Source organism: Triturus cristatus, chromosome 9 (genome assembly GCF_964204655.1).
Source record: "Triturus cristatus chromosome 9, aTriCri1.1, whole genome shotgun sequence".
NCBI classification, from domain to species: domain Eukaryota; kingdom Metazoa; phylum Chordata; class Amphibia; order Caudata; family Salamandridae; genus Triturus; species Triturus cristatus.
Window position 1 is genome coordinate 887,944,080 of NC_140592.1, and position 21,981 is coordinate 887,966,060.

Genomic DNA, 21,981 nt, shown 5'->3' on the forward strand with positions numbered 1-21,981 from the left:
AGGCGAAGGCCTCTCTGCCTTCAGATAACAAAGAGAATGAGTATAAATACTGGGGCCCAGACCCCAAGACTTTAGATCACTTCTGGGAAACCAGAAGAACCTTTGCTGAGGAGAGGAACCAGAGAGAGAGACTGCAGGAAGAGACTATCCCTATGCTGTGTGCTGTTTGAGGATTGGTCTGCAGTGGTTACCTGATTGCCAAAGAAAGGAGAAATGACTTTGTGCTACTTTCATCAACTTGTAAAAAGATCTCCAAGGGCTTGAACTAGAGCTTGCCTCCTGCCTGAAGTCTCAGGGTACAAGACTTCACCAACCAGCTCCCCTAAGTTCCCTTGTTGGGAATCTGCAACCATAAAGCTCCATCTATTCTGTGGACTGAAGAGTGATCCTGTTTGGGCATTTCTCCTTGGATGGCATTCCTATCACGGATGCACAGGTGTACACTGCACAGGACCTGAATCTAGAGATGTGAAATACCATGTACCACTGCACCCCAATTATGGATGGCTTTAGTACCCAACCAGTGAGAAGATGGGTCTATTTTCCTTCCTTACATTGTTACACTGTTGACCTTTTTCGTACATGGCACATAATGTGCCACGTGCATCTGCCAGACATTGGTGATAAGCTGCGTCATTGACCGCTCCATTTAGTGTAAGATTGCTCTTCACTTTCCAATGGTGGTGCAATTTCTCCAACCCTCTCTCCATTGTTTCACACACTATTTACATCATAACCTTTTTCACTATCTCTAACGTCCCTGCATTTAAAAAAAGTGTGCATTTTTTTATTTTAGGTCTGATACTCCACATGTCTTCGACCCTGTCCTGATGATGACCTTTTCTTAATCATCCGTGGGGTCAAATGTCCTTAGATTTGGACTGTATTTTTGCCTCTCTTCTAGGAACTGCTTGAGACACAGCTCACAAGTTTTCTTCGATCTCTTTCTTTAAAATTAGTGACAGACACGTGTTTATGTGAATATATTATTGCCAATCGCTTTAATGTCAATGTGGATGGAATGTTCTGCTGTCTGCTTACCGCCTTTGATTATTTATGGTTGATTATGTTGCCACAGTTAAGCTTGTATTGTTACAGTTAAAACTTGAAAATCATTATTTTAATGTTATGGACAGTCATTCTACTAATTGTTCTTGCTTGATTGTCCCTGTCACCTCATTTGCATGTTTAATACACTGGATCACTGCACCATCACCTCGCATTTTTCTAGCACTTGGCCTGTTTATTATACTACTGTTTTGATCAATTCACATATTTGTCTTATTCATGTATTTGTGTCCTCTCTATGTACTTGCTTCTTATATATTCAAAGGCTCTTAGGTTCCCAGAATTAATTTGCGACCTAGCAGGCTCAAGTCATGAGTACCCTACAACAACTCAGAAGGAACAAATATTTCCTTTGCTTATGTGCTTTAGGGCCATGGCACCCAGATGTTTACTTCTTGTCACATTGACTTTACACTCCAGGAAGCTTCACTGTCCTCTTGGTATTATGCAGATCCTGGCACAGCTTAATTGAAGGCACATCACAGCTCATCTGCACATTGCTAACAGCTTTATTGCTCTCTAGCCTCAGTGTACAGCTCTCAGGGATAGATGTACTGCAGCCTGCTCGTTCTTCTTCATTTGAGGATGCCAGGTGCCTTTCATGGTAGGACTGTGAATCATTCTTCTTTTGACCCTGCCTTAGGTTTCAGTTACACTCTGTTCATTTTTAAAAAAATCTTTGCCAGTTTGCTTGGGACCCACTTGTCACCAGTGTAGCACCAAGTAAACTCCCAGTTACGGGTATACACAGGTTACTTCAGCCATAAATTACATGTAGCATGGACCCTGGCTCCAATAATCCCGGCCCCCCTCCTGTACCTTCGTAAAGAAATTGTTGGCCAGAGATTTTGATTTGTGTTTTTGGATCATTAGAGAATTGATGCTAGCTGGACCCCAGATTGTCTGACAGTGTGTAAGTTAACCAGAGTCCTGGTTGTGACAGACAGGCCAAGAAGGACTTCTTCAAGCCGCTACAGTCAGTCACTAAAGCTCTCCAAATGGTAGCAGCCATTCCCCACATGCTTACAGTCATTACCCAGCATCACACCATTACGTTTGGTCACATAAACAGCGTTTCTCAGGAAGTATGCCCACAGGGGAACCAGTGTTCCTTTTTGCTTTTTGAAAGCAAATGGCAGCACAACTCTCCTGGAAGACATCTCTTGTTCCAAAGAATCTATTTGTGCCGATTGATGAATGGACTTATTGAGTGTTGATATTTGAGCGCACGGGCGGCTATCATCATGTTAGTGGGGTGCGTGTAAACTCCACACCTGCCATTTTTGCTCGCTAAATCATACACTCACCCATTCAACAACCCACAGCCAAGCCATTCATGTATTCACATCCACCTGAATTAACCCATTCACATATTCTCCACACTGAGTGACTCACACACCCAAAACAAACCACCCAAACATACGAACACAATCACCCATCAATTACTAAGCACTTTCACCCCCCCAAAAAATCTAGACCGCTTCTCTTTGCCAGTTCTTGTTATTTCGGCCTTAGACTGAATTAACGTGCGTCTCAACTCACCTTCATTTCACGGGACTTTGTAAACCGCTGGAGAGAAAACAATAATTCAGGGGCAAATTATCAAGGATGGCGTTAAAAATTATCGCTAGTTTAGCGGCAGAAAACTGCCGCTAAAGCGGCGATAACGGGCTTGATAATATGCCCATGAGAATTCCAATAGAAGTCCATGTTCTGGTGTTAACATGGGCTTCTATTGGAATTGTCCACGGCATATTATCAAGCCCATTATCGCCGCTTTAGTGGCAGTTTTCTGCCGCTAAACCGGCGATAATTTTAACGCAGTCCTTGATAATATGCCCCTCAGTTTTTTAAAAGTGCACCTAAATATTACCAAAGTATGTTAGATAATTGAAGTAAAGTAACAGGCCATCAAAATGTGGTGAGGGGCCTAAATGCCTGCAATGAGCTTTGAATTATTTCACCTCAGTGCTAAGCTTTAGTCTTGGGATGAGAGGAAGGAATCTACATGGAATGGCCCCAACGTTACTGACTTTAATGCATCCAAGGTTATAAGTACATCATAAATGAGGGTTCAATTGCAAAACCAACATTCTTTTTTATTTACTTTAAATGTCTTCATTAATAAATGAATACATTAATTATTTAATTCATCAATTTATGTATGTATGTATAGATATTTATTAATTTATTATGTATTTGTATGGAAATGTCCTTCCCCTCTCAGTGGTTTATGCAGTAACATGTTAATACATGAGAACATTTGCAGTTTGGTCAAAGAGGGTTACACAAAGAGAAGTTGTTGATTCAATGAGGTATTCTCAACTTGTTTCTCATCGTGTACAAGTGTTGCAGCAGAAAGAAATCCAGAATCTAAATTAATGGTTGTGGAACATGGTGACTAGACGATTAATCCTGGCTTCCTCACTTGACCAAAATGTGTGATGTTGAGTACAATTGCTCAGGCACTGTCTCTCTCACACAAGTCTTATTTGGCATTGCTGGGTACACTTAGAAATAGGCAAACCGAAAGCAATAAATGCTGCATCAAAGGTGAGTTCATTTAAGGACCCATCCCATTCATTTAAGTCCTCAAAATAAGTGGCCAGGTGTTTGGGACTATATTTATTGAATTCCTCAAAATTTCAACTGCAGTGGTGGATTTCATTGGATCCATTAACTAAATCTAAAGTAGGATTTGTTCCCACCGAAAAAGGTTAGCAACATGCAGAATTTTGTGCTAAACACACCCAAAACTGCACATCTGGATAAAAATCGAGAATTTATAGCCCAATCGATTCTAGCAGGTTTACAGGAGTGCAGTTTAGCCTACAAACTTCTCATTGTTAAATGGTCAGTAACAGGCTTGCTGTACCTATCGCAATTAACAGGGCGACTGGTTCTGAGCAAATAAAAGTTGTCAAATCTCTGAGACGTGTCAACTCAGTGCTGTTTGAAACGCAGTTTTAGAGAACCCGACTTTAATAAAATAGCAAATAATTCACAGTGTTTATGAAATTTCTGAAAGAAAGTCCAGAATACACAGGGCCTCATTTACAAGAAAGTGCTGCAGCGCTGCACCGCAAGCCCTTTGGCTGCGCCACACTGTGGCACTTTCAAAGAACAGGGATGCGTCATATCTACAAGAATATGACGGATCCCTTTGCTCTGTGCCATGGTGCAAGGATGCCTGCGTCACAGGATGATTGTAGATGTGCAGGAAGGTGTGCCTTCCTGCACATTAACAATCTGAAATGGCATTTTTTCACTTTTATGTGTTACTGCATTGGAACACATAGAACTTGTAAAACATCATTTTTTTATGATTGTTTATGTGCAGAAAGGGACACCTTCCTCTGCATAAACGATCATAAGAGGTGATTTCCTCATTCTATATGTGCTGCAGAATGCAGCATGCATAGAAAGAGGAAAAAAATGAGGAGAAATGAATACATTTCTCCTCGTCGCACCTCCCTATGCCTCCCCTGGGGAGGTGTAGCATTCAGACGCATTTACAGGTTTACGATTTCTAGTAAATCTGGAAATGTGTAAGGTTTCATGGGTGTTGTGGGGGAACACATGCAGCAACACCCATGGAATGCCCCTTTCATGCAAGGTTCTGTGTGTGAAGGGGTCATATTTAAAGGACAGAAAAAGCCACGCAGGGTGGCTTTTTATGTCCTTGTAAATATGGGGCAGCAGAATACGCAGCTGGAGTGTCACAAAAAGTGACGAATTCGCAGTGCAAGGGGTTTGCAAATAAGCCCTATAACTACTTGCAAGGATTTCCAGAGCATTGCTGATTGCCTAAATAGCCACCCAACAGTGACAGTCACATGAAGGTCAGGTGAAGAATGCCATGCAAGGACTACGCACAGTTGCAGCCCATATCTCTAGACCCAAGGATATATTGCCACAACTATGTAATTATTAGCTTACTCTGGAATCAGACTACTCAGACTGATGTCATACCCCTCTTTATCCGTTCCCATATTTTATTTTACACTTGTCCTGATCCACCAAGTCGCCGGACCATGAGCATACCTCATGCTGTTGCCATTACTATACCTGGACCTTACCACAATCATGCTATATCAAAGACGTCTGTATTTTTATTTTTTTTATAATAAAACTTTCAACTCACTTGAATATTGATGTATCATATACAGCGAGGATTATTCTCGTACCTATGGGCAATTTGGTATTGTTTGTTATCAGTCACTGAAAAATCTAATGAAAAAATAAAAAAAGAGGAGTCAAATGCCATTACCCATGGATTGCAGCTCCATGTTAGACAACATTAGTGATTCATTTTGCGAAATACTGGAGGCTCATCTGTAGATACAGTGGTGTAAATTTTCTCATGCTTTCATATCGATTTTGGTGGTCCACACTTAAATACTTCTAGCTTCATTGATGCGAGTCAACCTTGTAAGAGTCTTTACCAGTCTAACACCTGACTTCTAAGCTTCTTACATTTTCTATCCCTGATTCTTTGTATCACCAAGTATAGCTCGTTGGCATAATCCAGCAAATTCCAAGGAAGGTGGGATATGATCAATTTTTTTCCTATAGCAAAAAAGGAGGAAAAACAGTCTACTACTAGTCTTGTCCACCTGCTGATATTGGCACAGAGGATTACCTCCCAGCAAAGGGTGGAATTTGGAATCTTAGAGGGCCCAATTCACAAAAGTAAGCTGAGACAAAATCCTAACTTTACGACTTTCAGTATTCACAGAAGGCATTTAGGAGTACTAAAGCTAGGCTTTTGTCTCAGTTAATCTTAAGTTTCGGTCTTAAGTTAAACTTAAGACAAACTTAAGTTTAACTGAGACACAATCCTGACTTTACGACTAGGATTTTGTCTCAGTTAAACTTAAGTTTGTATTAAGTTAATTTAAAACCAAAATTTAAGATTAACTGAGACAAAATCCTAACTTTAGTACTCCTAAATGCCTTCTGTGAATACCGAAAGTGGTAAAGTTAGGATTTTGTCTCAGATTACTTTTGTGAATCGGGCCCGGAGCCTGTAGTTGAGTTGAATTCTGAACACCAGCATTTATGTGTTCGGACTGATTGAATTCTATGAATTGTTTCTTGTAGTCTTCCAGATCCATCAGAATATGGGTATGGACTGTAGAGTATCACAATTCAAGACTGTATTAGGTTATTTTTAGAAATGGGGGTTTCTAGTTGGCAGAGGTAGGTATCTTTGTCCAAATAGGGACCCTTGCTTCTAGTCAGGGTAAGGGGGATATACTACTAAAATAACCCCTGCTCACCCCCTCAGTAGCTTGGCACGAGCAGACAGGCTTATCTCAGAGGCAGTGTGTAATACAGTGAAAACACTACAAATGGACACCACACCAGTTTAGAATATAGCAAATGTTTATCTAAGCCAACAAGACCAAATACAATAACAATCCAACACTCTTGAAAAATAGTACTTGTGCAAAATAACCTTTAAATTGCAGGAAAATCAATAAAACACAGTTCTTCCGACTCGGTAGCTCCTCCTGGGGCTACCTTGATACTGAATACGACAGAGTCTAACAACTCCAGCCAACGGCATCAAGACGGCCCAGCTAAAGCGTTGACAGTCCCGAACATAGTACCTTTCTTGTTGCGACCAACACGCCGGTGCGAGTCGGTCGGGGCATACGTCGCGGTCACGTTGTGAAGCGGAGAGTTGCGGCGGCTGGTGTCCTCATGATGTGGTGCAGGCGGTGGCTCGTTAACGAAGCCAGTGAGACTAGGGCTTGAGTCGAAGGGTGAGACGGTGCTTGCTGTGGTGCTGGCAGGTCACGGTGCTGTGACGGAGCCAGTCAATGTTCTGGTCGGGCAGAGTGCAGTGCGCACATGATGCGGTGCAAGCAGCGGCTCGCTGACGGAGTTGGTGAGGCCAGGATTGCATTGCGAAGCGAGGCGTTGCTCTCGGCAGTGCTTTCAGGAAACGGAATCCTGCGATGGGCTCGATGACATAGTCGGTTACCCTTTTCTTCGGCGGCGACGATCAGAGACGGTGCACACAAACACGGTGAGGTGTTTGCTGTTCCTGAGACCTCTAGAACAGGGGGCAAGCTCAGTTCAAGCCCTTGGAGATGGTTTCTTCAAGCAGGGGGACAAAGCAACCAGCAAAGTCCTTTTCTCCTTTCCTTGGCAGCAGGTAGCCACTGCAGGCCAACCCCAGACAGCAAACAGAACAGGGGCAGTATTCCTCCTCACCTTCTCCAGCTCTTCTTCTTGGCAAAGGTTCCTCTTGATTTCCCAGAAGTGATCTAAAAGTCTGGGGTCTGGGTACGTCTTTTTATACACCAAAATCCTTTGTTCCCTGAAGGCAGAGAGTGTCTATTCCCAGCCAAAACCTGTCTGTCCTCACTGGTGCAGCTTCCTAGCAGGAGGTGGAGACAGCATTGTTGAAGGCAGACCAGGCCCATTCAGGTGAAAAGAAAATCTCCTCCTCTAAATGCAGCCCAGGTCTATTCAGCCTAGCCCTGACTCATCGGACTTCTGGAGCCACTGCCCCTCTCCAGCCCCTGTCAAACAAAAGCCAGACATACAATACACAAACCTAGCGGAGGCACACGGGATGGTTAGGCAAGAAAATACCTACTTTCCAAAAGTGTATTTTCAACACAGAATGTAAAAATCACCCACACTAAAAGATGCATTTTAACATTCTGAGTTCGGGCATACTAAACTTTATTTTTCTACCTTGTTCCCAGGGCCAGTTATGTTTATAAGATGTTATAAACAAACTCCCCATTCTGTCCTATGGAAACAGGTAGCCTTGAAATAGTGAAAAACGAAATTGGCAGTATTTTACTATAAGGACATGCCGTACACATCAAGGCATGTCCTACCTTTCACTTACAATGCACCCTTCCCACAGGGGTACCTTGGCCCTACTTTAGGGGTGACTAATATGTAGAAAAGGGAAGGCTTAGGGACTGGCAAGTGTGTGCACTTGCTAAGTCAACATGGCTGTCACAGACTGCACACAGGCTCTGCAATGGCAGGCCACAGTTACATTTTGCAGGCTGCTTCTGTGGGTGGCACAATCAGTGCTGCAGGCCACTAGCAGCATTTGATTTTCAGGCCCTGGGCACACATAGTGCACTATAATAGGGTCTGACAAGTAAATCAGATATGCCAATGATTGAATCACTAATCCATAACAACAATTTACAAAGGGAGCACTTGCACTTTGGCACTGAACAGCAGTGGTAAAGTGCCCAAAGCATCTAGGCCAGAAAAACGAAGTCCAACACACAGCAAAAACACAGGAGGCAACAGCAAAAAATGGAAGGGAGACCCACGCCAATGGTGCCAGGTCTAACAGTTATGATGCCTCCTGGTATTTGCGTATAACAAGTCATGTAAATGTATATTTGTATAGATATTTAAAACACAAACACAGGTACAATAAATCAAATTCACTCTTTAGCAGGGATAATCTAAATAATATTATAAGGGATGCATTCAGTAATGTGGTGATATTTAATACAATATTGTATATTTGAACTTGCTAGACTAATGAGAGCATACGTTACTTGCAATTTACAGGTGTTGTGGTTCATGTGAAATACCTGTTGATCTAAGAAAATCAATAAGTATCCAGGTTACCAGAACAATTTAATTAATTTATACATTGATTGTTAGAGCCTTACAACTATAACAATTATGAGCTGAGAAACTGCATTATGCCAAATTGCAAGCAATTCAATTCACAGCTTTTTCGCTTGCCACATGTTGTTGCAAATCAGAGCACATCCAAGTGACTGAATAGTGCAAATGTGTGCAGCTCTTCAGTTAAACTATGGAAGAGTAATTTCTAGGTTTTGTTTTCTGTTTCCAAAAATTGAAAACCATCCCATTTTTGGACGTCCTTATAATTACAGGGTTGCAGTATGTGGGTGGATAGCTTTTGTGCTTATGGTGCAGATGATGGACTATGAAAGAAAGGAGCAAACTCCACTTGAAGCCAATGAAATGCACTGGGAAAACTCTAGTGAAGCCCATGAAATGCACCCTTTCTGTGAGACTGCTACACAAAGAGAGTGGGGTCAGCAGACAGCATTAGGGCAGGTGGAAGGCACTTCCCACTTTATAGAAAAAAGTGAGAAGCCTCTCAGAAGAGACTAAGGGCCTGATTATGAGTGCGGCAATCTTCAGACCCCCACACTGCGGTGGCAAAGCAGTGGCGGTCCACCATCTGCCGGATTACGACTCTAACCGCCGTACCGGTGGTGAAACCACCGGCTGTGCCAGTGGACAGTCGTTCCCTGGCAGTGGTGGAGCTGCGCCACAATGTAAATTGCTCAGCAGGAATGCGCCAGTCCCGCTGAGCATATTACAAGTTCCTGCACGCCAGCCATTTCATGGAGGCACCCCCACCATGAGGAGGCTGGCGGTACAGGAACAATGCCCCCCGCCATAGGGATGCATTTGGGGGGCACATGCTTGCAACCCCAGTTCCAGCACAGCATGGACATCACCGCCCATGCCATGCTGGAACATTTTTGCCGTTCCCATTGTGGTGCCTGTTTTTCTGGCAACGCCGTTGGAAAGGCAAAGGACCATCTTCCTTACACAAGTACAACTTGTAATAAGGCGGGCGGTCCTTGCGCAGCTTTGGCGCAACTGCACTAAAGTCGTAATCAGCCCCTAAGACTGGTGGAGTGCCTTATTCTTAGTGCAGGAACCTCAAATAAGTTGCCTGATGGATTGCTTCTTTCCTACACATTCTCGAAATAAATATTCCTGGTAGAAAGTATAAACTAATCATGTACCAACAGCTCAGCACGATCATGAAATAAATAATACCTTCATTTTCAGGGAGATGTCCACTGGACAAAACAGTTAGAAATTCATCTTTTGTTTTAATGTATCGTAATGGCGCTTCTGACAAGCTTTGTTCACCACCAAGATGGTCTTTGGTGATCGGGCTACAAAAGAAAATTAACGAAGAGGACAGTGAAACATTAGACTGATTCACAGGGAAAAAGATGACCATTTCATAATTTTATTTGGAATTTAGAATCCGGCCGCAGAGGGTCATATTTTAATATGGTGCAATCCAGTAGCGGTCCGTGGAGGGAGTGACAGTGGGGCAGTGAGGTGGGGCGGGGGAGGGGCAGGGTGGGGAAATGTAAACACCGGAATATGGATGAACGGAGGTAAGTACACATTTAAATAAGTAAAACGAATTTCATTGCGTGCGCTGTATCGCATTTTGCGATGCAGCGCGCGCAAAGGAATTTGTTTTATTTATTTAAATGTGTACTTACCTCCGTTCATCCATATTCCGGTGTTTACATTTCCCCACCCTGTCCCTCCCCCGCCCCGCCTCACTGCCCCATCGAACTCCCTCCACGGACCGCTACTGGTGCAATCTGTGGAAGTGTTTCACGACTGAGTATTCATTTTGGACGTTTTTTATCTTCTTTTCAGCAGTTGTATATCACATTTCTGGCACTTATATGGTCTCCTAACACATTAGGCAGTCCAGGAGAGGCCTTTCCACATGACTCTGGGATATCTCACTGCACAGTGTAACAGTGTTCGGGTTTGCATAGCCATGAGTCTGTTCGGAGTAGTGTTTGGTAAGGTTTTTAGGTCCTGTTGTATCGAAGGAATATTCCCATTCTGTGTCTATGGAGAAATGTACTGATAAACAAGAGCGTTATTGGTTCACTTGGCTCTTTCAGGTTTTACTTTGTGACAATTTTCTAGTATTAAAAAAAACAAAGAGAGATTAATTAAACTTTTAACTAGGCTTTTGGCATAATGCATCATAATGGGGCCCAGCTCCAAAGTATGACAAGGAATGCTTGAGAGTAGAAACAGAGCAAGGATTTTTATTGAGTGAGGCAAAATTTAATTTTATCGCTGGAGTGTTCCATCTCCTCCGAAGAAGAAAAGTACATTTTCAGGCCTTTTCTCCCAGTGGCTGCTATCTTGTCTCGACTTATGGAAATGCAAGCTGTACTTGGGATTTACCAGGGAGTAGCTCTCTAACCCTCAACAATGAAGACCCAGTCAGGTCACATCAAGCTGTTGAAAGGCCTTAAAATGGGCCGGCCTTCTTAATTGGGAGAGGGGGTGCTAACCCTTGCACCACGTGTATCCACACTTCCTCGAGTGTCTCTCCTGACAAGGCCAGTTTTGTTTACTTAAAATTTACGCAATATGTTGAAATACAATGCATTTTACACATTGTTTAGTTTATTTTCTATTTAAATGTTTCTGCTCACATCTCAGGACCAACCAATCACCGTCTGGCAGTTGGATGCTCGGTCAACCATATGTATCTGCATCTTAATATAGTTGAAAAAAATCAAAATGTGGTGATCCTCTGTCGAACTATGAAGCCAAAAGAAAAATAGAAATAAATATGCGCAAAACCTTTTCCACATCCGGCACCCCCCACTGAGCCAATTCACATGCATAACATATAAAATAGTACACCATCTTTTAATCACTTCTGATAAGTAATTTCCTTTTTTCTTTAAAGAGAAAACCTCAAAGTAATTCATTTGCCTCGCATCTTAAGAATTGCTTTAAAAGCAAATATTGTGCCTGGGCAGGTTAATGAATTCTAATTAATAGATTATCCTGTTGGAATTTTTGTTTTAAATTACCTAAATTACAGAAATGGTTTCTTCTTTAATGTGCACGAGAAATTATGGCACTTTCCTGTTTTAATAACACAGCTTTCATTCTCATTAGCCAAATCATAAAGAAGATTGAAGTGACAGTTCCCTTTTAAAATGCAAAGTGTTTAATGTCAGAAGTTCTGAGAAATGAGATTTGCTTTTTTTTGTATTCACAGGTATAAAGAAATGACATCCTTTTTGGTTTTACTACTTCATTCTGTCACCCCTGTTCTTTTTTTTCCTTTTAAAGACTATCTGCCATTTGCCAGTGATAAATCACATGGATTTCTTTCAGAAAAAACACAAAGGGACAATGGAGAAGTTCAAGAAAAAAGTTATAAGTGAAAGAGTCTACGGGAGAATAATGTGCATTATTTCAAATGGCAGCTTCTTTATTCGATTAAGGGCTGATTGTGTGTAGAAATACATAATCGGAAGCTTTTTAATTTGGGGGGCATTTCAGGTTCATGAAGACAAACATTTTTTTAAAATATTTTGGGGGAGGTTATATGAATATGTGTTATAAAGGAGATTGTACTTATCACATTCATCCATATTCACTTTAACAGTATATTGCATCTTAAAGAAGGTCCCTTTTACAAGTAAATGTTGTGATAGAAGAAGGAGGGACTCCACGTAATCCATTTTGCTGCCTTTGGAGAGTCTGTTCTGGCTTCTCAAACTTCCAAATGTTGTTTTTTATCAAAAGAAATGCTAACCACGTGCACATTACAAAGTAAGAGCCTGACTCACAAAGGTACATTTGCATGCTTAGATCGACAGAGGTGTAGACCTACTCCTACACTACGGTGTAGATCTCCTTTCTTTTGCTCTTGATCTTTTCAAGTGTAGATTTACACCTAGATTTAGAATAAAGGGCCTGATTTAGTCAAACGTGACAGGTACCCCAACTGCCATATTACAAGTGCCTTACTATGTAATGTACTTGTAATACAGTGGGCGGGATATGTGTCATGTTTGTGGCGGAGTATTCCATCCCCCAAAAGTCAAAATCTTGCCCTTAGACTCTCCTTCCCCTCAAATGAGGGAGCGGAGATTCCACCAGTTTAGGGGAGATTGCAGCCACTTGGGCGGTGATCTCCTTGTAGGAAAATATAGAGAAACCTAACAAAGTTATTTTTTTTTTTAAATAAAATATTTTGTATGTAAAATAAAAAAACAAAGTAGTTTTAAACTAATAATATTGATTTAAGAGTACTTAAAGAAAAAGATAACCACACTAAAGAGTAAAATAAACTTTGTATTAAATGATAAATTAATTTAAATGCAGTCATAATTTGTTCGTAAAAAATTAAAACGTTTTTATCAGTACTGTAAAATTAACATCACAAAACCTCATTAATATTTTTATTTTTATTTAATATGTAATAAAAATAGTTATAAATTATATTTAATTAATTTTCTTTATTTTTAGATGTTTTAATTTAAAATTCCTTTTTTACTTATTTTAAGTTTAAGCCTGTTATAAAATCTTGTAGCATCATTTATACTTTATTTGTTAATACATGTTTTAAATATTTTAAATTTAGAATTAATTTAATGTATTTTTCATTATTTCCAATGTGTTATAGTGTTATAGACTGCCTCGATTGTTTTCTCTTGGAGTGTGCTGCAGTACAATTAGTCGGCCACGTGTGTTGCTTGCCTGATTCCAAGGATAGGGTAAAGTACATTTAACGGTGCTTTGTCACTAATGGGGCTGTTGTTGAATTAGAAATGTATTTTGTGAATTACAATCTAACTCTTATGCAGGTGTGTGTTTTGTATTAGCATGTCCCTCTCTAAACTCCTCATTAAATTTCCCTTAACTTCACCCATTGTGTAGTAATTATTCCCCATTTTCCCACTATTTTTCACTATTCCATCCACATTTGCTACTAAATTCGGCAGTTATATGTGAAAAGGTCTCCGCCACCCTTGTGAGGATCTCTGTAAAGAAAAGATAGGAGAGGTGCAGGTGAAGAATTTAGGCGTGTGAGAATTTCACGTAATTAGTTTTTGCATAATGATGCAAAATTATTACAAATGTATATGAAATTAGGGATAATTACACAAATAGAAATCCATAACTGTGCACTACATTTTAGCACAAAATGCGTCCTTGTGTCAATTTTTAGCAAAATGATGGATTTAAACAAAAGCAGAGCAAAAACACCCAATCGGGTTCTGATTGATCCTGTGTGTTCATTTAAATTGACCATCATTTTAACCACTCAGTAACTTTTTTTTACTGCGAATGGTGCATAACTACCCGAGGTGTCATAGTGACGTAGTTTGGGGAAGTTTGTATAAAAAGCATAACATGGAATTCCTGAAATTATGTGAATTATGATGGCTTAATTTAAATTTCGCTCATGCCTATTGGAGCTCTCCTATCACACATTTCTGAATTGCGTTTTGTAGTACGTTAATTAGTACTGCTGGAGAACTACATAGCATACTCCAAAAGGCCATTTAAAGATCAGACCCCATATTAGAATGACTACGATAAAACAGTGTAAGTGAGCACCATGACTCTACCAGCTTCCTTTGCTATTCAGACTGTGGCAACCACTTCTCTATATATTAATCAATCAGACTGGATAACCAAAGATGTGAAAAGACAGCAAAGTATATTGCTGACCTCATTCATGAAGCTATTGGCACCTCTAAGTCAGGTTTAACTGTGCAAATATTTACATTTACAAAAGCAAAATCCCTATATAAAATGAGTTAAATTGATTTGCACTTTTACATGGATTTTCTCACATGAATCTTTCAGTGTGAGTTAAATCTGCTACTATGGAAGAGGAAACAGGGTTCCAGGGCAGACATATTTTCTAATTATATGCATATCCACAACCTTACAGATTTGTGGACATTCACAATATATACTCTGCTTCCCAGCAGGGAAATGGTTGCAGATTTACTCCTGTTAAGGAAGGATGTGCATTCCCTTCTAGGGTGAAGAGAGGGAACAATTTAGAATTGGTGGAGGATATGGAAGAGAGTCATTTCTCCATGAGCAAAAATAATACCCTCTGTAGAAAAATAAAATGAAAAAGGGTTTTTTTAAACCTGAAAATATATGTAGGTCTATATTATCCCATACAGAAATGGAATTCACATAGCTTTTCCAGGATTACGATCAGGAAGCTTGACTCATGCAGATATCCAGGCTTTATGTCAAAAGGTTTACAAATTTCTCTTCTCTACCGGACTCCTGGACTTCTGCTTTTTTCTGGGAGAAAGGCACGCCACACCACACGCAAAGGCACCACTGCGGGACTACACTTCTCGTCTCCCCTTGCGCCCTGAACGAGCATAAGATCATGACATCGGCCCGTGGCGGACGTTGCCACAATCTTCTATGCCAGACTACTGGACTTCTGTTTTTTGCTGGGGGAAAGCCACGTGACACGTAAAGGTGCCACTAGGGGACTACACTTCCCATCTCCCGTTGCGCCCTGAACGCGCATAAGACTGCAACACTGGCCCACTGCACAGACGCGTGCAGGGGCCAAGGGCGGGCCCATCCACGCCCGTCTTCACCGGGAGAAGGCTGGGCTTGGCCATCTCCCGAACATCTGGGGCCAACTTGTAGCATGCTAACTATGGTTAAAAGGAAATCAAGGGGGCCTGAGATGAGTGGTGAAATTATCAATTCGCTGGACTCCTTTCTGACCAGGGCTGCAGACGTCCTCTCCAAAGAAATAGAGATCACAGAGCACTGTCTCTTCTTAGAGGAGGTAAGATTTTCTGTTTTAGCCCCTGAAGTTCCAGGACCGGTGTGCATAGAAAAGGAGCTAGAAAAGGGGACTGTTCAAAATAAAAGCCTCAAATGTGTCGGCTTCGATTGTCATTTCAAATTCCCCTACACCAGATGGTAGCCCTTCAGTGGAGCCTCCGGGCAAAGGGAAAAGAGGGAGGTCTAAAATTGTTTCCGCACCTGTGACAAAGCCGATTAAAGTGTGAAAAAACTTGCCATTGGCCTCAAAACAAGCTTCGTATATAGCCCTTGCTTCTGTTCCACAACAAGTGCCACAACAGCCTTCCTCTGATGACCTTCTATTCCAGAGGCTGAGTCAACTAATTAATACACTTTTGCAGCCCATTTTGACCAGATTGTCGAACATAGAGGAGAATAATCAAGCTAGCCTGGCTGAAGAGGGGTGAAACCCCAAAACCGGTCCTCGGATGCTTGTTTCCGGTCCAGGGAGGACCTGGCTTGGCAGTTCGGGCTGGACTGTTCCCATGAGGCACAGGGTCAAAACTGATTTGCATATGGCCAGGTCTAAACTGGGGTGGCATGGTCAGCAAAAGAATGATGGATTTAACCCATATCTTTTGACTGGGGGTGAATATTTTGATTTGTTCTGCATTCCGTCCATCAATTGTGTGTCTTTTGCTTTCTCGCCCTAAGTGTGCCAGGTATGCCCAGACGTGGGTCCTGGGCTCACTGTGCCACTGGAATCAAGCTATCTTGGCTGAAGAGGGGTGAAACCCCAAAACCGGTCTTAGGATGCTTGTTTCCGGCCCAGGGAGCACCTGGCTTGGCAGTTCAAGCTGGACTGTTCTCATGAGGCACAGGATCAAGACTGATTTGCATATGGCCAGGTCTAAACTGGGGTGGCATGGTGAGCAAAAGAATTATGGATTTAACCCAGATCTTTTGACTGGGTGAATGTTTTGATTTGTTCTGCATCCCGTCCATCAATTGTGTGTCTTTTGCTTTCACAGTTGTACTAGGGCAGATTCTGGGGTGTGTGGTCTGGTTGATGATTCTGGGGATTCAATATATACTTTCCGTCACAACGGATATGGCAACGCACTAAATAGATTATTAGTGATTAATAACCTTGTGATAACAAATGCAATTGATAGCAATACGGCCAACTAGATTGCACATTCTCATCCTGATCTCACTACTCGACAATAGATTACATCTTAGTCTCAGAATTCATAAGAAATCAAATATTTCAAACAGAGACAACATTTTATGCATTTAGTGACCATGCTGTGATGATTTGTCAAATGCTTTGAAGTCCCAGCAATATCTCTCCCAGAAAATAATTTCCAAAACCTGTGATTGCACAAATAAAAAGGGATAGTGCTCAAATTGGGAAAAAATGGACACAACCAAATTCAGAAGTAACATCGTTGTTAAGATGATGAAGGAGATCTTTATCTGTCTAGAGTCCCCCCGACTGAATGCAGAAATTCCCCAAGCTTTCAAAGGAATTCTAGTTGAAAATCTACAACGGTCATCGATCCCTAAGGTGCCGGGAGTTGCCTGCTGGTTCGATGATGCCTGCTCTAAGGCACTTAAAAATCTTTACTCGGCGTTAGGTGAAAAACCAAGAGATCCAGCCAAGGTAAAACAGCTACATTTCTCGGATAAAATTGCAAGAAAAAACAGACTAGGGGCTTTGAAAGAGGAGGCATGGGATAAGCTCACCCAGGTGGCAGTCCTAAAGAATGGTAAGGACCTTTGGGCATAATTAATGCTCCACTCCTCAAATATGATTTGGAAATTGCTATGGATTTACATGTTAGTGAGGAGGCCTGTGTGCTCTATTTTGGAGAGGTTTGTGGGCATCGAGATGCAGACGAAATATTGCTATTAAGCCCTTTCTTTTGCGACCGCATTGGAGGAATACTTATCCTTGAAACTGGATTAAATGAAAAACATTCTGAATCAATGTTTTTCAGCAAGAGCACCTGGCCCTGATTGGGTACCTACTGATTTCTTTTTAACCAATCAAGAATTATGGGCCCCTTTTCTTACTAATGTTTTAAATGTTATTGCCTGAGTTGGCGTTCCTCCATCTTGGAAAATGTCAGTTATTATTCCAATTTTTAAAAAGGGGGATAAGAACTCACCAAACAATTAATTGACCCATGTCGTTCCTTGATAGTACAGCAAAATTAATGGTCCGCGTGCTCATGAACAGACTAGAGACTTGGGTACAAGATGGGAACATTTTATCAATCGCATAGTACGGCTTCAGAAAGGGTAAAGGGATGATCGATCAGTGCCTTAATCTAGACTTGATAATTTCCAAATACACCGTGGTCTAGGGAGACCATCTTTACATGGCCTTTATTGACCTGACAGCCACCTTTGATTGCGTGGCCCACGTAAAACTATGGTCCATAATCGAAGGTATTGGCATAGAGAAAACTATCATTAACTTTATTCATCAGATGTATTCTGGGGCTACTGCCTGTGTCCGCTACGGGAGAGAGGGAGATAGCACTAGACCCTTTAATATCACCCGTGGTGTAAGACAAGTGTGTGTACTCGCCCCTTTTTTATTTTCTCTCTACTCTAATGGTGTGGAAGCGGCCCTAGTCAGGTCCGCTATTGATGTTCCTATAATAAATTCTACCCCAGTACCCTTACTCCTCTATGCAGATGATGCTATGCTGCTGGCTTGGACAGGCAATGCACTCCAGATCCTGATCACAACGTATACTAGATTTATGAAAGATCTCAAACTTAGAGTTAATGAAGCTAAGTCCTTCATATGTGTGGCAGGATAGAGGCCAAACATAACTAACTGGAATATAGATGGAAGGAAGCTGGAGGTGGTGGATTCGTTCTGCTACCTAGGGGTATTATTTGACTCCAAACATACATGGAAAAATATGGCGGCCAACAGAGGGACATCAATGGAAAGAAGTACAGTCGCACTACTTAAATTTGTAAAAAAGCCTGTGTCTAAACCTATTAGAGTAATTAAAAAGATCTATGCGGCAAAAACGATGTCTGTTGCTGCTGTGTGGGGAACCTTTTTTGGAAAAGCCTGATATAGGTGCCCCAAAGATTTGTTCCTCCTATAACTGCCACCTTGAACTAGAGGTTCCTTTCATTTTGGACCGGATTCGTTCTGCCCCTCCCCTCCCCTTTTGTGGCACTCAGTGTGAAGAAGGGATCAGACGAAGCTTACACAAGATATCTTGCGAAACTCTCTAAAACATGATGGGCTATCTAAAGCGAAGTGACTTAAATTTGTTAGAAATTGTTTCTATAGTATTGGCCAAGCCAAATTATTTGATGATCCGACCACATGTAACACCATCTCAAGGTCGAAATTAAAAGACCTACTACTAGAAAAGCATAGGAGAGAGCAATGGGAATCCATGCATATCAAGCCTAGTGTTAAATTATACTTGTTAACACCTAGAATAGAATCAAATGTTCTATCGTATCTAACCTTTGCAACCCATCCCAAGCATAGATTCCTGTTAGTAAGGTTTCGGCTGAATTACACTCCCCTTATGTTGGGTTCTCCTTACAACACATATTTACTGGGTGCCTGAAGGACCTGCCCATGTGACTCCCGCTCTCCTGAATCAGATCTTCACCTCTTGTTTTTCTGCAGTTTGTACAATGAGGAAAGGAGAACTTATATTGCTCTGTTAATGAGCAGTCTTAAATTTAGGCAATGCCGCCCAGCTCTGTACTTCCTAAAGTCATTAGCTGATCCTTTTACTTGCTATTGGTTGGCCTCATTTCTTCACCACACTTTAAAAAAGAGAAAGCAGAATCCACGACATGGGGAAATATGATAATTGCTCTCATTATGCATTATATTGCCATATTCTAAAATGTATGTATTTGATTGTAAAATTTGTAACTCTAACTATTTTGACCAGTGAAAACTTGTATGTAATTTTATGAATGGAATTTTGAACTTTATTGTATATCATATACTTTTTATGCTGTTTTCTATACTGGTGAAATAAAGTAAAGTGAATGAATGAGTAAGGGCCTAATTATGAGTTTGGTGGTCCAAAAGACCACAAGACCCACGGTTGCTGTGCGGACACCGCCGCACCGACATCTGACTGTCCTATTCAGAGTATGGCGCAGATTGCCATTGGACCACCGCAACTGCTGGGGATCCGTGATCCCTTGGCGGTGGTGCGGCTGTCAGAGGCTCACAATATGCTGGCGGTGCCTCTGCGGCACCGCCAAGCATATTCCGAGTATCCTCACTACCACAGTTTTCATGGCGGTGAGCCCTCCATAAAAAGTGTGGGGGGTAAGGAAACAAAGGGGACCATACCCGCCCTCTGCCACGGGACTGCCAAAGGAGCACCTGCCAGACCATGAGAAAACTCCTAATCTGGTAGGCGGTCGACTTTGGTGTTGTGGGACCTGGGCAGTGGGTGGCTGCCCGCTTCCACACCGCCAAACTCATAATCAGGTTCTAAATTTACATCCATGCATGGGCACAAAACTTTACGTTGATATTTAATAATTTATTTTTTAATAAGGCCCTATGTGCATTTCGGTAGTTCGAACATGTTGCCATCTAGCATATCACATTTTTTGATTGATATGAATGGTGACACTACAGTAGCCCTGGTTGAGCTGAAGAACTGAGCTCAAATTCTACCCAGAAAGATTTAGGATTTTAGGGTTAAGGACCCGGCATACTTCCACTTCTTGTGAGTAAATGTTCCTAGAAGTCAACAGCATGATAATGTTAACAATAATTGTGCAGGAGGGTAGGTAACTTAAACATGTGGAATATTGTTCAGGAGTACTGCTGGCTCACATGTGGATTGGAGGAAAAATCCAAGAATACCACAAGAGTAAGCCACAGCAACATCTTTGTGAATCAGTCATGACAATTTAAATGCCCTTTTCTACGTCCAAAGTAAACGGTGTCTGAGAGGAGCCTTTGTTAGCCTGATTAGCATAACACTTTACTATAATTTTAAGTGTCCCTGGTCAATTAAATCCAAGCAAGCTTTCATTCTACAGTAAGAATTTATGTGATGTTGCTCGGTAACATAAAAATGTCATAGCTTATTTTTGTTTTCTATAGCACATTTATACAGTATGTAACTACCTCCCCAGGGCACACAAAAATAAGGTATAGAGCAGTAGAGAGACACACACCAGACGGTGTAAATATATACAAACACAATGACAATCATTATGACACCTAAACGTTTGACAGTGTCTCCGGGCCCTGAAATATTTGATTCTCAATCTCTGGACCTGGAATTGGAGACTTTTTGAGGAGGTGTGGGGGCCACAGGCGGCTGCAGTTACTCATCCTGATAGAACTCCATTGACTCCCCTTGACGGCCTGCACCATATTAAAAACAATTCAAATAATTTACAACGCAATCATGAGTCATGACTAGCACCCCTGCTCTTCTTCCAGGCAAGATCATCATCTCTGGTGGCTCTCAGCAGATGTATAGGTTATTAATTATCTGGGAAATTATGGAGCATTGTGGTTGCAGAACATCACTGGAGTAGTTTGTGATCGTTCCAAATCAATCTGTATGAATTGGTGTCTTTTGAATGAACTGAGGCAATCTGCTCCACAGGAATGAATACAGGCAAAGTCCATATCGAAAGAAAGAGTGGGAAGGAAGTTCTGATGCTCTACCATAATACATGCTTTTAACAGGACCAGATGGGCAAAAAGATAGGGATTACATTGTTAGAAATAGGGGTCTCTAGTTGGCAGTGGCATACACCCTGTCCAAGTAGGGACCCTTCCTTCTAGTCAAGGTAAGGGAATTACACACCCAAGATAACCCCTGCTCACCCCCTTGGTAGCTTGGCATAAGCAATGTGTAAAGTATTTGTACATAATACATACAGTAACACAGTGAAAACACTACAATTGGACACCAAACCAGTTTAGAACAAAAAGCAATCTTTAGCTAAACCAACCAAGACCAAAACAACATAAACCCCACATATAGAATACAAATTATGACTTTTAAAAGGTGTCAAGGAATTCTGTCTATAGAACTGTATGGATGAGTGATTTTACACATGAGTAACAGCCACAGAGGAGAGAAGCGTGGGAAAACACAGCAACGGGTTGATTCCTGAGTTCCCGGGGAGGCGATGCATCAGTTCTGCTTCATGCAGGAGAAGAGTTGTGTTGAATTTGGACTGTAAGGAGAAGCGGTGAGTCGAAATCCAAGATGGTTTTGGTCTTTGGGTGGGGTGGTGGAAAACTTGGTGGAAATCTGGATGCACTGGAGGTCGATGCAGCAGCAGCAAACAGGTGCTGCATCGATTTCTTCAGCTGCGGTCCCATGATGCATCGATTCTTCCAGATGCAAAGCAGGGCCTGGGTCTGAGACAGAGTCAGTGCGGGGATCTCGGAATTTGGAGATACGGTGCACTGAACTAGGACTAGAGTAGATTCTTTGGCCAAGGGTAGGCGTTGCATCGATTTCTTCGGCCGCACGGCAGTGGTGTGTGGAA